This window comes from Pan troglodytes, chromosome 13 (genome assembly GCF_028858775.2).
Source record: "Pan troglodytes isolate AG18354 chromosome 13, NHGRI_mPanTro3-v2.0_pri, whole genome shotgun sequence".
In the NCBI taxonomy this organism is placed as follows: domain Eukaryota; kingdom Metazoa; phylum Chordata; class Mammalia; order Primates; family Hominidae; genus Pan; species Pan troglodytes.
The window spans coordinates 79,130,673-79,145,912 of NC_072411.2; the positions used below are offsets into that span (position 1 = coordinate 79,130,673).

General features: G+C 40.6%; 1 long non-coding RNA gene across 1 annotated transcript; it reads right to left on the minus strand.

Annotated features, from left to right (window-relative positions):
• Nucleotides 1-604: 604 nt before the first annotated feature.
• Nucleotides 605-14,301, minus strand: LOC107973717 (uncharacterized). Its single transcript, XR_008546645.1, has 4 exons — nt 14,224-14,301; nt 7,487-7,633; nt 5,038-5,091; nt 605-721 (listed from the first exon to the last, which is right to left on the minus strand). It is a non-coding gene; the product is annotated as an uncharacterized LOC107973717 (long non-coding RNA).
• Between the last annotated feature and the right edge of the window lie 939 nt (nt 14,302-15,240).

Consider the following 15,240-nt stretch of genomic DNA (forward strand, 5'->3'; position numbering starts at 1 on the left):
GGAGATTGTACTTCACAGCAGAAGCAATAATGTGAAAAGTAAAGCCAATATAAGAAATGCTTAGGTTACCTTTGTAACTGCATCTTCCCCCAGATTGTGTGTGAGTTTTGCATATTCCAAAGTCAGAAGAAGAATAACGGCTCAAGAGACATATAAATACTAGAGGCTGGGCGCAGTGGCTCACACCTGTAATCCCAGCACTTTGGGAGGCCGAGGCGGGCGGATGACAAGGTCAGGAGATCGAGGCCATCCTGGCTAACACGGTGAAACCCCGTCTCTACTAACAGTACAAAAAAAAATAAAAATAGCTGGGTGTGGTGGTGCACGCTTGTAGTCCCAGCTACTCAGGAGGTTGAGGCAGAAGAATCGCTTGAACCTGGGAGGCAGAGGTTGCAGTGAGCCGAGATCGCGCCACTGTACTCCAACCTGGGCGACAGAGCGAGACTCCGTCTCAAAAAATATAAATAAATAAATAAATAAATGCTAGAGAGAAACCCAGTCTCTAGAACTTACAAGTCAGAGTTACAGAATTATAACGAATTCTAACAAATTTTAAAATGAAATGCCAAAATCAAAGGACCACTTAGTGACATCTTATTTTTACCTGAATAATTGACATCACAGAAAATCAAGTTGTGGAAGGTACATCTGCAGTAACAACAGCCCCAGATTTACGTACAACACGTGGATTTCTAGATCTTTCTAAAGGTGCCAACATGTGCTAGATGAAAGAAAAAGAAGTATTAGAATCATCTTCCCTAAACATGACTGATAAATTCCAGAGAGAAAAGCCAGTTAGCTTAATGGTTGTTTGGCTGTTTCTGCTATAGAGTACTGGTTTCACATATTTTTATTTCAAGTGAAATTGTAGCTTTGCAATACATACATTTTATGACATCTCATAACATTGATGTGTCATAACTAGAATAATTGTGTTGCACGATCTTAAAACTAAGACAGCCCTTAACAATTATCTATCTTTTTTTTTTTTTTTTTTTTTTGAGATGGGGTTTCGCTCTTGTTGCCCAGGCTGGAGTGCAATGGTGCAAGCTCAGCTCACTGCAACCTCCGCCTCCCAGGTTCAAACGATTCTCCTGCATCAGCCTCCCGATTTTCTCATCACTAGGAACTGCTCCTGGGATTACAAGCATGCGCCACCACACCCAACTAATTTTGTATTTTTCGTAGAGATAGGGTTTCTCCATATTGATCAGGCTGGTCTTGAACTCCTGACCTCAGGTGATCCACCCGCCTTGGCCTCCCAAAGTGCTGGGATTACAGGAATGAGCCACCATGTCCAGCCTAACGATTATCTATCTTTTCAATGTGGTTTTTACGTACATGATTACTGTGTCTCACTTGAGCTTCCAATGACTCTGTAAGGGAGATAGAATGTTGTTCACTTGAAAACTACAGAGGTCCAGAGTGGATGTGGGACTTGCCCAAACTCACCCAGAGGACAGGGCCACACCTGGGCACTCCATACCCCTTCCATCCTCTTTTCATTTCTATTTCACATCCACCCCACTTCCAAACACTGTGCTCAAACACTTCAGTACCTGAATCAGAGTTCCTCTCTCTCTCCTGTCTTTAACCATTACCCAAAATAACAGCATCATCCATCCACGTTGACCACAGAATCTGCCAGCAGCTCTTTCAACTCCGTTGCATGTTCGCCACAACTTTTATTTTCTCATCACTAGGAACTGCTCCCCTCTAAGATCTCTAGTCAGTCTCCCTTTCTGAAACAATCTCCTCACTTTCTTCTCCCGCTCCCAATGTATCTGTTCAATCTGCCTTTTGCCACAGTCAGTAAAAAAAATACTGATAGAGAACCTAAGAAATAGATGGAAGACCAGCTAGACATGGACACAGGCAACACTGAGTTTTACCCCTCAGCCTAGCCCACCCCTCAACCACATGGTCTCTCCCCATATGCCAATCCATATCTGCTCAAAAGACCTTAATTTTCTCCCCAGCAGTGGATGGTCATTTCAGCATTACCCCCTGCAGCATCCTACAATCCCTCAATTCCTTAATCTTCCATCATTCCAATCCCTAAATCTGGATTATTTCATATTTCTCATTCTCTACTCCCAGATGACCTTGCTGCTAGATAAGATCATAAAACTATTATGACTAGGTCCACCACAAATTCAAATTGTCCAGCTTGGTCTAAAACTTTTAAATAACTCTGCAAGACCCAAAGAGAACCAAAGAATGGGTAGATGTTTTAAAGATGCAGATTTTGGTTTGAAATAAGATGGAAACATATAACCACGTTAGCTAACAAGCAACCAAAAAATAATGAGCTCAGCGTTACTGTTGGCATTTTTTTTTTTTTTTTTTGACAGAATCTCTGTCACCCAGGCTGGAGTGCAGTGGCGCAATCTCGGCTCACTGCAAGCTCTGCCTCCTGGGTTCATGCCATTCTCCTGCCTCAGCCTCCTGAGTAGCTGGGACTACAGGTGCCCACCACCACACCCAGCTAATTTTTTTGAATTTTTAGTAGAGAAGGGGTTTCACCGTGTTAGCCAGAATGGTCTCGATCTCCTGACCTCGTGATCCACCCACTTTGGCCTTCCAAAATGCTGGGATTACAGATGTGAGCCACCACGCCTGGCAGAGTCTTGTCCTTGTCACCCAGGCTGGAGTACAGTGGGGCGATCTTGGCTCACTGCAACCTCTGCCTCCCGGGTTCAAGTGATTCTCCTTCCTCAGCCTCTGAAGTAGCTGGGATTACAGGCGTGCACCACCAAGCCTGGCTAATTTTTGTATTTTTAGTAGAGATGGGGTTTCACCATGTTGGCCAGGCTGGTCTCATACTCCTGACCTCAGGTGAGCTGCCCTCCTCAGCCTCCCAAAGTGCTGGGATTGCAGGCATGAGCCACCGCACCGGCCTGTTACTGTCGACATTTAAGTGGACTTTAGATCAGAGGTTCCCGGACATGACTGATTATAAGAAATACCTGCAGAGATTTTTTTTGTCTTTGAGACAGGGTCTCATTCTGTCATCTAGGCTGGAGTGCAATGGCATGATCATGGCTCACTGCAGCCTCAACCTCCCACGCTCAGGCGATCCTCCTGCCTAAGCCTCCCTAGTAGCTAGGACCACAGGTGTGTGCCACCATGCCCAGCTAACTTTTTTATTATTATTTGTAGAGATGGGGTCTCCCTGTATTGCCCAGGCTGGCCTCAAACTCCTGGCCTCAAGGCATTCTTCTGCCCCAGCCTCCCAAAGTGCCAGGATTACAGGTATGAGCCACTGCACTGGCTGAAATTTTTTTAAAATACAGAATCTCAGGTCCCACTTCAGACCTAATGAATAAAAACCTCTGGGAGGTGTTGATTTCTAAAGCTCCCTAGAGGTTTCTGATGCAGCCAACCCATAGAATGACATTAGGTTTCCACTGGGCTACACTACTGATTGTACCTTTTCCAGGACACAATGAAAGGGATTGCTTCACTGAGGGGAAATCCAGGTTGAATGGTCTGCCTTTACAGTTTATTCCACTCCTTACTTTCTCCTCTACTTGAACCTGAATGCTGTCAATGTTGCCTACTGCTTAAACTCTCTTTTTGTCCCACTGTGGCACTTACGGCTCAACAACCTGACGCTCCTAGGCAGCAGTCTAAGGTTCCTGCCAGAAAGTCTCGAAATGACCACAATGGATGTACGTGTGAATCCTGCTCATTGCACCTCCACCGACATGAAGCTCACACCATCTCTTAGTTTTCCCACTAGCATGGATGGGATGCTCATTCTTCATGCTCCAATGCTGTCTTGCCTCATTTATAATGACTTTATGTTAGTCAAAATAAATGTTTTTTCACTTCTGCCCTTATAGCAAAAGTAAAAGCCAGATGAACATCGCATCTTTGCTGGACAATACTTCAATACATTTGTAGCTGCAGTTGGCCTCGGTGGACTCTATTGTAGAGTGCAGCTTATGTCACTGATTTTGAAACATCTTTATGGTCAGTGAAAAGATCAAGCATTACCTCCAGTGATGGTAAGAACCAAAGAGCCAGTTCCAGTAACATCCATGAGTATGACTCATACGTCTGATCAGTTGATTTATAGTAAATCTCCCCTGCATGTATCTTGATAAAAGCAGACCTTTCAGGTTTCCTTTTTTAACTTAATATTCCCTACCAAGGCTTTCCTTTTCATACTTTTCAGTTGTCAAACTATACAAATTTATACTTTTGCTCATTTACTATGGATATGATTGACTACATAATTCTTTTAAAAAGTTACCTGCAAATATAGTTACCTGACCCAATTTAATATACACATGAAAAAAATAGGTCATACTCTAAACATTGTCTCTTCTTGTCTTTTTTCATTAAATTGCAAAAGATTTCATACAGGTCAGCATAGCTGGCACCTCCTTACTTTCATTTCTGTAACCATTTTCTTTATTATTGATAACAGTCGTGACAATAAAAATAGTAATAATGCCTGCCTGCCTGCCTCCCCAAGAGCATAAACGTCTGGGTCCCTAGTACAGGCAGGCACTGAAATAAACAACAAATGCTATGTATCCTTTGTTTAACATCTTGAATGTCTTAACCAATTTGCCTTTAGTTACTATGCATTTCTAACAATTCTCAGTTACTAAAGGCAAGAGAGTGGTTAAAAAATTAAATTAAAGTTGCCTTCTCTCTTTTTTGTCCATTTCACAGAGCAGCCTCACATTTTCAGTCTTTCAAGTCTCGCATACACATCACAAATCCACTGAAACTGGATAAACACTAGAGAAATAGTTTAGTTCTCTTTTCAAGGAAAAATGAAGGTCAGAATTTGTGTAGCAGTTTTGCCTAACCGTAGAGGTACCTAGAGAAGATGGATTAGCTAAAAGTGAGCTATTTCTCTGAGGAAAACATGAGTTTCAGGCTCACAATCTGGACTGTTCTCACCCAGAATAATTCACCCTTCCCTTATTAAATAAGCCTTTTGGAAATGTGACTTCATCCCTCACTATCCAGTGAAATAGGCATTGACTGGCTGATTATTTCCAGCATCACACTTACCTGTCAAGAGGCAGCTACAAGATGAACAGGTCAGGAGGTATACATCAAGTTCTTCTGAAACATAGAAAAATTAAAATGATTAATAAAAGCCCCCATTTGGCCTACATTTTATTTTGTATTCCATTCCATTTACTAAACATTGATGGAACTCTTATTGCCCCAGACAAAGTTCCCTTGAAAGTTGAAGCTGAGGCAAGGCTTAAGTGCTAAACTTTATTGGGAGGTGTGATCCCAGGTCAGCGTGAGTGATGGGAAAGAGAACTGCCGCAGGTTAGCAAGGGAAGAAACCACAAACTGTTGCAATGGCAAATCAGCCACTTCACAAACAGACATGCTCACTGGGATAGGTTGCACAGAAAGCTTTTCCATGGACTAGTCCATCGTGGGGTGGAAAACAGAAAAAGAGATTATCTACCAACTCCCTCACATCTCCTGCATCCTGGAGCCTTACAAGTCAGTTGCCATCGCAGCCTTTGGAGTAGAAGAAGAGGACCAAAGCTCTAGGGAGACAGGTGAAGGCCAGAAAATCTCAAGTGGCACACAAGAGGCATCTGGTACACTTATCATGTGCAACAAATGTCTTCTATGCCATTTCCTAGTCTAATATGACTATCAAAATTAAAATTTACATACAATTAAACACATCCTACCTATATGTTCAAATCACAACTGTCTTAGTCCACTTTGCATTGCTATGAAGAAGTTTATTTGGCTCATGGTTCTGCAGGCCATACAAAAAGAAAGGCACTAGCATCTGCTTCTGGTGAGGACCTCAGGACGCTTCCAATCATGGCAGAAGGGAGGGGAGCCAGTGTGTCACAGGGTGAGAAAGGGAGCAAGAGAGAGGGGTAGGAGGTGCAAGGCTCCTTTTATCAATCAGATCTCACATTAACTAATAGAATGAGAACTAAGTCGTTACAGTAAGGATAGCACCAAGTCCATCATGAGGGATCTGCCACTATTACCTAAACACCTCCAACCAGGGCCCACCTCCAACATTGGGGATCAAATTTCAACAAGATGCTTGGAGGGGACAAATATCCAAACTATGTCAGCAACTAAGAAAATGCCTTCTGATCAATGATTTCTTTTGAAGACCTATGTAATAATATACGATTTTTTAAAAAATTATTTTCACCTATGAATCTCATTTATATTTCAATATTTCAAAACAACAAACAAATAAAGAAAAAAAACTTTTTTTTGAGACAGGGTCTTGCTCTGTCACCCAGGCTGCAATGCAGTGGCATAAGCATAGCTCACTGCAGCCTCGAACACCTCAGCTCAAGCAGCGCTCTTTTCTCTGCCTCCCAAGTAGTAGGACTACAGGCGTGCACCACCATGCCCAGCTAGTTTTTGATTTTTATTTTAGAAGCAGGGTCTTACTATGTTGCCCAGGCTGGTCTTGAACTCCTGGCCTCAAGCTATCCTCCCACCTCAGCCTCCCAAAGCACTGGGATTACAGTCATAAGCCACTGTGCCTGGCCAGAAAAAAAGCATTTTATCTCCTTCTGGAGAACTTTCACTGGTTAAAGCCCCTTGAGACGAGCATAATTAAATAAATATTATATCGGGGCTTATAAGGAAACACTGAGAAACCAAGTGAGCTCTCAAAGTGCCACCTGTCAGAAAGGTGGTTAGGAAAGACTCCCACTTCCTCAACAGAGTCATGCAAGCAATATATTTGCTGTGACAGAAGAAGGAAGAAGAAATTTAGGAAGAATAAACTACTCCCTTCCATAGTATACAAATAAATTATTTGTATGAAAGTAATATGAGCAATGCTGCAACTATGGTTATAATACTTTAAGTCTGTCTTACAGAGAAATTTTTTAAAATCATCTGCCTGAAATAGCTTTTTTATTATCCTACCAACTTTTCCACTGAATGATTTGTGCCAAAGTAACTCTGCATCTGATGCAATCTGAACCAGTATCATTGGGCATATCTTTGGACATATTTTTAATGTGATTAAGACACTTCAGCTCAGTCTAATAGCTTTCTTCGCCAAGGGTGTCTAAATGTTCTTAAGCTCGACAACTTGACTATCACCACTGCCATTTATTTGGATTGAGTTGGAAATTCATTTTGGCAACAATGTCTGATATTAGTCTGAGAGGCACAGAAGAAAACTTAATTTTACTATGCACCAAGTCTTACTTGCCATGAATTCAAGGTGCTTACACTGTTGATCCTAAATTATTGGACTACTTTTATTTTCAATTTGTCCAAAATTACTGAAAGAACAAAAAGCAAAATCCTATTTCCCGCATTTTGATTATTCTCTATCTACAAAGAGGATAAAAGATGCATTCAGGGTTTCCAAAATAGTATTGGGGGACTTTATCTTGCTATAGGACTAGTCCACACAGAAGATGTTTTAGCCCCTAAACATCTGCCTAACAAAGTATCATAGACTGGGTGACTTAACAGAAATGTATGGTCTCACAGTTCTGGAGGCTGGAAGTCCAAAATCAAGGTGCCAGCAGGGTTGGTTCCTTCTGAGGGCTCTGAAGGATCTGCTCCAGGCCTCTCTTGGCTTGCAAATGATGGTCTTCACGTTCACCTGGCATTCTCCTTGTATGCATGTCTCCTTCTTTAAAGGACAACAGTAATACTGGATCAGAGCCCACCCTAATTATCTCATTTTAACATGATTATCTCTGTAAAGACTCTATCTCCAAATACAACCACATTCTAGGGTATTTTGGTTAGGACTTTAATAAAATACAAATTTGGGGTTGGGGGCAACTCAACCCATAATACTCTTGTATTTTTCTTAAAAGTCCTGCCATAGATGGGATCCTTTGGGTAATGGCAGAAGTTAAAATTCAAGCTCCAGGGTCAAATTGCCTGGGTTCAAGCTCCAGATCTGCCCTTTGCTGGCTATGAGACTGAAAAGACGTCACTTAACCTCCCTAAATTCTGTTGTTTCTTCATCTGTAAAATGGAAATGATAATAGATCCTACACCACAGGATTGCTGAAGGGATTAAATGATCAATCCATATAAAGTGCTTAGCCTAGTGTCTGGCACAAAGTAAGTGCTCCTGATATGTTGGTTATCATTAACATGAATTATTATTAACCTAAAATCCTACATTTAAACTGAAAAGTAAAGCTCACTGACCCAGTCGTAGGAGAAGACACTTTCTATCTTTCCTCTCCAACCAACTTACAGCCCCCTCCACTTATGGCTGCATTTTAGATTAACAAGGACTCCCAAGACGAAGCGCTCAGGTTCGTTTTGTCTTATCAAGTCCTATCAAGGACTTGTTAGATTATAGAATTATAATGGCTGATTCCCATTTTACTCCACCCCTTAATGCCAACAGATTAAGAGGCAGAGCTGAGGTCAGTTTCTTTACTGACTAAATGTTCCTCTTTACATTGGGACCCTCTATCAGGGATGTCCAAGGTTTTGGGTTCCTGAGCCACATTGGAAGAAGTAGATTTGTCTTGGGCCACCTATAAAATATGCTAACACTAGCAATAGCTGATGAGCTTTTTAAAAAATTCATAATGCTTTAGGAAAGTTTATGAATTTGTGCTGGGCTGAATTCAAAGCTGTCCTGGGCTGCATGTGGCCCACAGACCACGGGTTGGACAAGCTTGCTCTATAATGAGGCATTCTGCATCATAGCTTCCCTCCCACAACATCCATTTTCCATATCTAAGCAAGTCAGCTCTATTCTGCATTTCCTGTTTTTAAGCAGTTCATATTTCTCTTTTATTCAGCGAAAATTAGATTACCAATTGTTTTTGGCTGTTGTTGCATTTTTTCCCAAACCTTCATTTACAAATTCATTAATATTCATGAAGGAGTTTATATATTAAATTTACATAAGTATGAGATAAGAGAGAACTCTCTGCTCGTAAGATTCTAGTCTTATGCTAGAAGACTCTATGGCTTGCTATAAATATCTGTTTTTATTGTTTTGCTTTCATGTCTGGCTTATCTCCTACCTTCTTGTGGAGCCACAAATAGAAATAACTGCTTAAGGCGATAGACACCCCAATTACCCTAATTTGATCATTACACATTGTGTGCTTGTGTCAAAAGATCACATGTTCCCCATAAATATATATGCCTATTATATATCCATAATAATAAAAAAATTATAAATAAAATAATTTTTTTAAAAGAAAACTAAGACAAACTTTTCAAAAATAAAAAATAAAAAGACCCATGTGCTGGGATGGGACTCTGACCACACCAACAAGCCTCCTTCTCTGGTGCATCTCAGGAAAGGGTGAAATTAGTTCACATAAACACCACTCAGCCTGACCAGGTCAGAAGATGTGTTTCCTGAAAGTCTAAACCTTCATTAAAGTATCCAGGACTATATTATAACTTTCTTGGGCTCCTTCCTACACAAAAAAGTAAAGAAACAAAACTATGTTTTACAACTCACTGGTGTAAAGATGAATATATTAATGCTATATATCAAAACATTTTATTTGACCTAAAAGTTCATTTTTTTCTTCTGATTTTAAAAGAAATTAAAACAGGCTGTGTGCGGTGGCTCATGCCTGTAATCCCAGCACTTCGGAAGGTTGAGGTGGGCAGATCATTTAAGGTCAGCAGTTCGAGACCAGCCTGGCCAACATGGTAAAACCCTGTCTCTACTAAAACTACAAAAATTAGCCAGGTGTGGTGGCGTGCGCCTGTGCTGGGCACTTGTGGTCCCAGCTGCTTGGGAACCTGAGGCAGGAGAATCGCTTGAACCCCAGAGGTGGAGGCTGCAGTGAGCTGAGATCCTGCCACTGCACTCCAGCCCGGGTGACAGAGTGAGACTCCAGCTCAAAAATAAATAAATTAATAAATAAATAAATAAGAGAAATTAAAAAATTTCATAAGCCTCTAAAAGCATTGTAGGCCCAAGACGCTTTGTCTACTATGCCAATTAGATGTTAGCCCGCATCTAACTATATAGTATTTGATATACTATGTCAAATATATAGTATACTATATATATATGATATACTATACTATATACTATATAGTATTTGATATTAGGCCAAGTTGTCATAAACCCCAATCTAAGGTTCCTAGTTGCTAAATATGTTAACCAACTAATTATAAGGCATTAAAGATGCACTTGACTTTTATAACCCTCTATTACTAACCACAACATACAAGGAAAAAGCTCTGCATTTCTGCATACAGTTAGAGCAAGGATTACATAACTCTTAGCACATACTCATAGTTATCATATCACTGTTTTAAAGCAGCCAGAGATTTGTTCTCTCTGAATCTCCTTTATAGATATTTAGATGTGTAAAATAGCATTTGCTGCTTTTTAAAGTATGCCTTTCACAAATCAGTTACTGATAAAGGAAGAAAGAAAATTAACATTCGCTGAGAGCATACTATATATCAGGCACTGTCTTGGGTGCCTCCACATGTATAGTCCAGGGAGATGAAGATTATTACCCTGTTTTTATATGTAAGGAAACTGATACTAAGTAACATGTTTAAGATAACAGAATTCAGTAATGGTAGAGCTAGAATTCAAAATCAAGTTATTTTGATTTCAAAGTCAATGCAGTTTCTACTACATCAACTAGATTAATTATATGGAATTATATATATATATATAAGTGTTTTGGGGTAAAAAGATTTAGAATAACTTCATTTTAAAAGAGAAATTAACCAAAGGCCAAGCACAGTGTCTCACATCCGTAATCCCAGCACTTTGGGAGGCCAAGGTGGGAGGATTGCTTGAGCCTAGGAGTTCAAGACCAGCCTGGACAACATGATGAAACCCCCTGCAAAAAATACAGAAGTTAGCCAGGCATGATGATGCATGCCTGTAGTGCAGCTACTCAGAAACTGAGGCAGCAGGATCACTTGAGCCCAGGAGGTCAAGCCTGCAATGAGCCATAATCGCACCCCCGCACTCCAGTCTGGGTGACAGAGTGAGACCCTGTTTCAAAATAAATAAATAAATAAATAAACAAAATGTAACCATTTTCTTTCCTCCCCCCCCCCCTTTTTTTTTTTTGAAACAGAGTCCTCACTCTGTCACCTAGGCTGCAGTGCAGTGATATAATCATAGCTCACCGCAGCCTTGAACTCCTGGGCTTAAGCGATCCTCCCACCTCAGCTTCCCGAGTAGTTGGGACTACAGGTGAATACCACCAGGCCCAGCTGATTTTTTATTTTTATTTTTTTGTAGAGATGAGGTCTCACTATGTTGCCCAGGCTGGTCTAGAATTCCTGGCCTCAAGCCATCCTCCTGCCTCAGCCTCCCAAAGTACTGGGATTACAGGTATGAGCCACCATGCCTGGCCACCATTTTCAAATTAAGTCAGTTATCAGGCAAAATCATGTCATCTAACAGGATCACAATTTTTGAACCAGAAGGTGCATTAGAAGACATGCCTAGCTCAACTCCTTCATATTCTGGATAAAGAAATCCCAAAAGGACTTGTGACATTGCCAGGATCACATAGAGAGAAGTGTACCTACAATCATTGCTCTCACTAAACACAAAAAGCAAAGAATAAATTATCTATACATAGTAAAATTAAAAAAGAAGAGAGTTACATGAACAGAAAGTTATTCTGAACCATTTTTCATGGTTCACGCTGCTGCTAAATTGATCTTTTTTTAATCCATCAAATGAACTTTTCTTTCCATCATCATATGCCCCAAATGAAGACCAAGAAAGTCAATTTCACACAACATTTTGAATTGGTGGAGGCAACTGTGGGCTTCAGTAATCAAGGCCAACTCTTGTAAGCTACAGAAACCCAGCTGAACTTTGAAAGATGGTAGCAGTTGAACTTACATAGCAGAGTGCTTTTAGATGATCAGAACAAAGCCATGGATGAAATTGGTATTTGCTCTGAGCTTTAAAAACCTAGAAAGCAGTTTCATAAACCCTTCCTCCATTATATCATACAAACCTGTAAATATTTTTAAAAAACAAATATATATGTGACTGTTTTTCAGCTAAAAATAAATACTTGTAAAAGTGCAAACAATACAGAGGTATATAGAGTAGAAAGTAAAGGTTTTCCTTAATCTTCTTCATGAATTTCATGTACTTTCAGGCGTTTTATAATGCATTTACACACACACACACACACAGAGAGAGAGAGAGCGAGAGAGAGAGAGAGAGCCCTGGCATATCAAGAAAAGAAAAGCTGGGGCAGGTGGGGTGTATCGGGGGAGATTGATTAGAAATAGACATGGCTGGCCAGGCGCAGTGGCTCAGGCCTGTAATCCCAGCACTTTGGGAGGCTGAGGTGAGTGGATCACCTGAGGTCAGGAGTTCAAGACCAGCCTGACCAACATGGAGAAACCCTGTCTCTACTAAAAATACAAAAATTATCCGGGCATGGTGGCGCATGCCTGTAATCCCAGCTACTTGGGGGCCTGAGGCAGGAGAATCACTTGAACCTGGGAGGTGGAGGTTATGGTGAGCCGAGATCAGGCCATTGCACTCCAGGCTGGGCAACAAGATTGAAACTCTGTCTCAAAAAAAAAAAGAAAAGAAAAGAAAAAGAAATAGATGTGGCATCAACTAGAAGGAGAGAAACTTTGGGAAAATAACTGAGATGTTTAAGAATGAATTAAAATATTTTATTTCCTGATAGGCAGTGTAACCCATACATCAGCATTGGAGATGAAGCTGTATTATGTGTTTGATTTGGAACAGAAAATAAGGGAGGCAAGGTTGAAGATAACAGTGAAAGTCCTCTAGGTGGGTTCTAGGTGAGAGCAAAGCCATGCAAAGAGCCCAGTTACTTTGGGTAAAATCGATTATAGAAATTGAAAGAAACAAGACTGTCAAGTACCTCAATCCCCAAGCTAAAGAATTTGGAAGTTTCTTTCCCTAGGCAATGAGAAGTCACTGTGGGCTGTTGAGCAAGAAATGATACAACATAATTAATGTTTTAGGAAGATTCATCTGGCAGCAACGGGCAGGAGATAAACTCTGAAGTAATAGAGGCCAATTAAGAGGTTACTGGATCCTTAAGGCATATATTCTCAAGGAAATCATCTTAAGGTGAAAGGTTTACATTCAAGTGTTTTTGCCACAGTGTTATAAAAGCAAAAAAAAGTTTTTAAAACATGCAAACAACCCAAATATCCAAAAACCGGAAGGTCATTAAGTAAATAATGGTATTTGAAGCCATTAAAAATAATGTTTTTGAAAAATATTTATTGACATGGAAAATGCTGGTAATGCAAAGTTTAGTGAAAACACTGACACAAAACTGAATATGAGTTTGACCCCAATTATATAGAGGATTTCCTAAGGACACTGTTGTGATTATCTTGCCTTAGGAAAAGACTATTAGTCATAATGAACATGTTTTAGTCTATAATGCTCTGCTTTGAGTAAATAAATTAGAGAAAACTTTCATGTATCAACATGACTTGGCTAAGGAACATTTTGACTTTTATTATTGGTGCAGGTTTATTTTCCTAAGCATAAGAAAGGAGATGAATTAATAATAATTGCACTCCACTTCTCTAAGTAGGTTTTAGGATTAAAAAGCCCCAAGAAAAGTAAGACCCACTTCGGATGTAATGACACTGAACCAGTTGGGAGCAAACGTCAGATCATAGACCCCCTACAATGCTGATGTTTAAAAACAAAACCAAAAATTACACATTCATTCCATTTGGAAAGAAAAAAAATTAAAGTAGTAGCAGTGGTTATTCCTGGGAAATGACACTATGGATGATTGTTTCATTGTTACATTAATAAGTTTACATCATTTTGATAATTAGGGAACTGTTTGGTTAATTGGGTTCATTTGTTTGTTTAATAAAGGAGCAAGTGATTAAGACTGTGACATGCAAAAGCAGAGAAACAAGAAAAGAAAAGAAAGGATACAGCAGTGCCTTCTGATTCGGGATATAAAGATGATAAAACATAGTTTACAGTGTACATGGACTTCATAGACTTTTCTACTAAAGCGGAATATACACATTAAAGAAACCTAAGTATTAGGTAACTTTCTTGGACTTTCCCAGAGAAAGTTTACTTTATGGTAGTGGTCCCCAATCTTTTTGGCATCACAGACTGGTTTTGTGGAAGAGAATTTTTCCACAGACCGGGCTGGGATATGGTTTGGGGTTGATTTAAGCACATCACAATTATTGTGCACTTTATTTCTATAATTATTACATTGTAATATATAATGAAATAATTATACAACTCACCATAATGTGAAATCAGTGGGAGCCCTGAGCTTATTTTCCTGCAACTAGATGGTGAGAGACAGTGACAGATCATCAGGCATTAGATTCTCATAAGGAGCGCACAACCTATTGTGTGCAGGTCACAATAGGATTTGCACTCCTGTCAGAATCTAGTGACGCCGCTGATCTGACAGGAGGCAGAGCTCAGGCCGCAATGCAAGCGATGGGAAGTGGCTGTAAATACAGATGAAGCTTTGCTTGCTCACCTGCTGCTCACCTCCTCCTGTGTGGCTTGGTTCCTAACAGGCCAGGGACCAGTATCGGTCCATAGCCAGGGTGTTAGGGACCCCTGCTTTATGGGATAAAGTAAAAAAGTGAAAAAAGTGCAGTACATTCTCTCTACCAAAGCTTCCCAAAAAACATCTAAGATGGCTTTCAATTGACACTATTAGTATGGTAGTACAATAGAGGAGCATTTCAAGATATCTTTTTTATTTTTATTTTTATTTTTTGAGACGGGGTCTTGCTTTGTCTCCCAGGCTGGAGTGCAGTGGCAGGATCTCGGCTCACTGCAAGCTCCGCCTCCCGGGTTCACGCCATTCTCCCGCCTCAGCCTCCGGAGTAGCTGAGACTACAGGCAGCCACCACCACGCCCAGCTAATTTTGTTTTCGTATTTTTAGTAGAGACGGGGTTTCACTGTGTTAGCCAGGATGGTCTCAATCTCCTAACCTCATGATCTGCCCACCTCGGCCTCCCAAAGTGCTGGGATTACAGGCATGAGTCGCAGCACCCGGCGTTTTGTTGTTGTTGTTTTTTGTAAATCTCACTCTGTTGCCCAGGCTGGTGTGCAGTGGTGCAATCACAGCTCACTACAGCCTCGACCTCCCAGGTTCAAGAGATCCTCCCACCTCAGCCTCCCAAGTAGCTGGGACTACAGGCAGGCACCACCATGCCTGGCTAATTTTTTAATTTTTGTAGAGATAGGATCTCACTATGTTGTCCAGGCTGGTCTCCAACTCCTGGGCTCAAGTGACCCT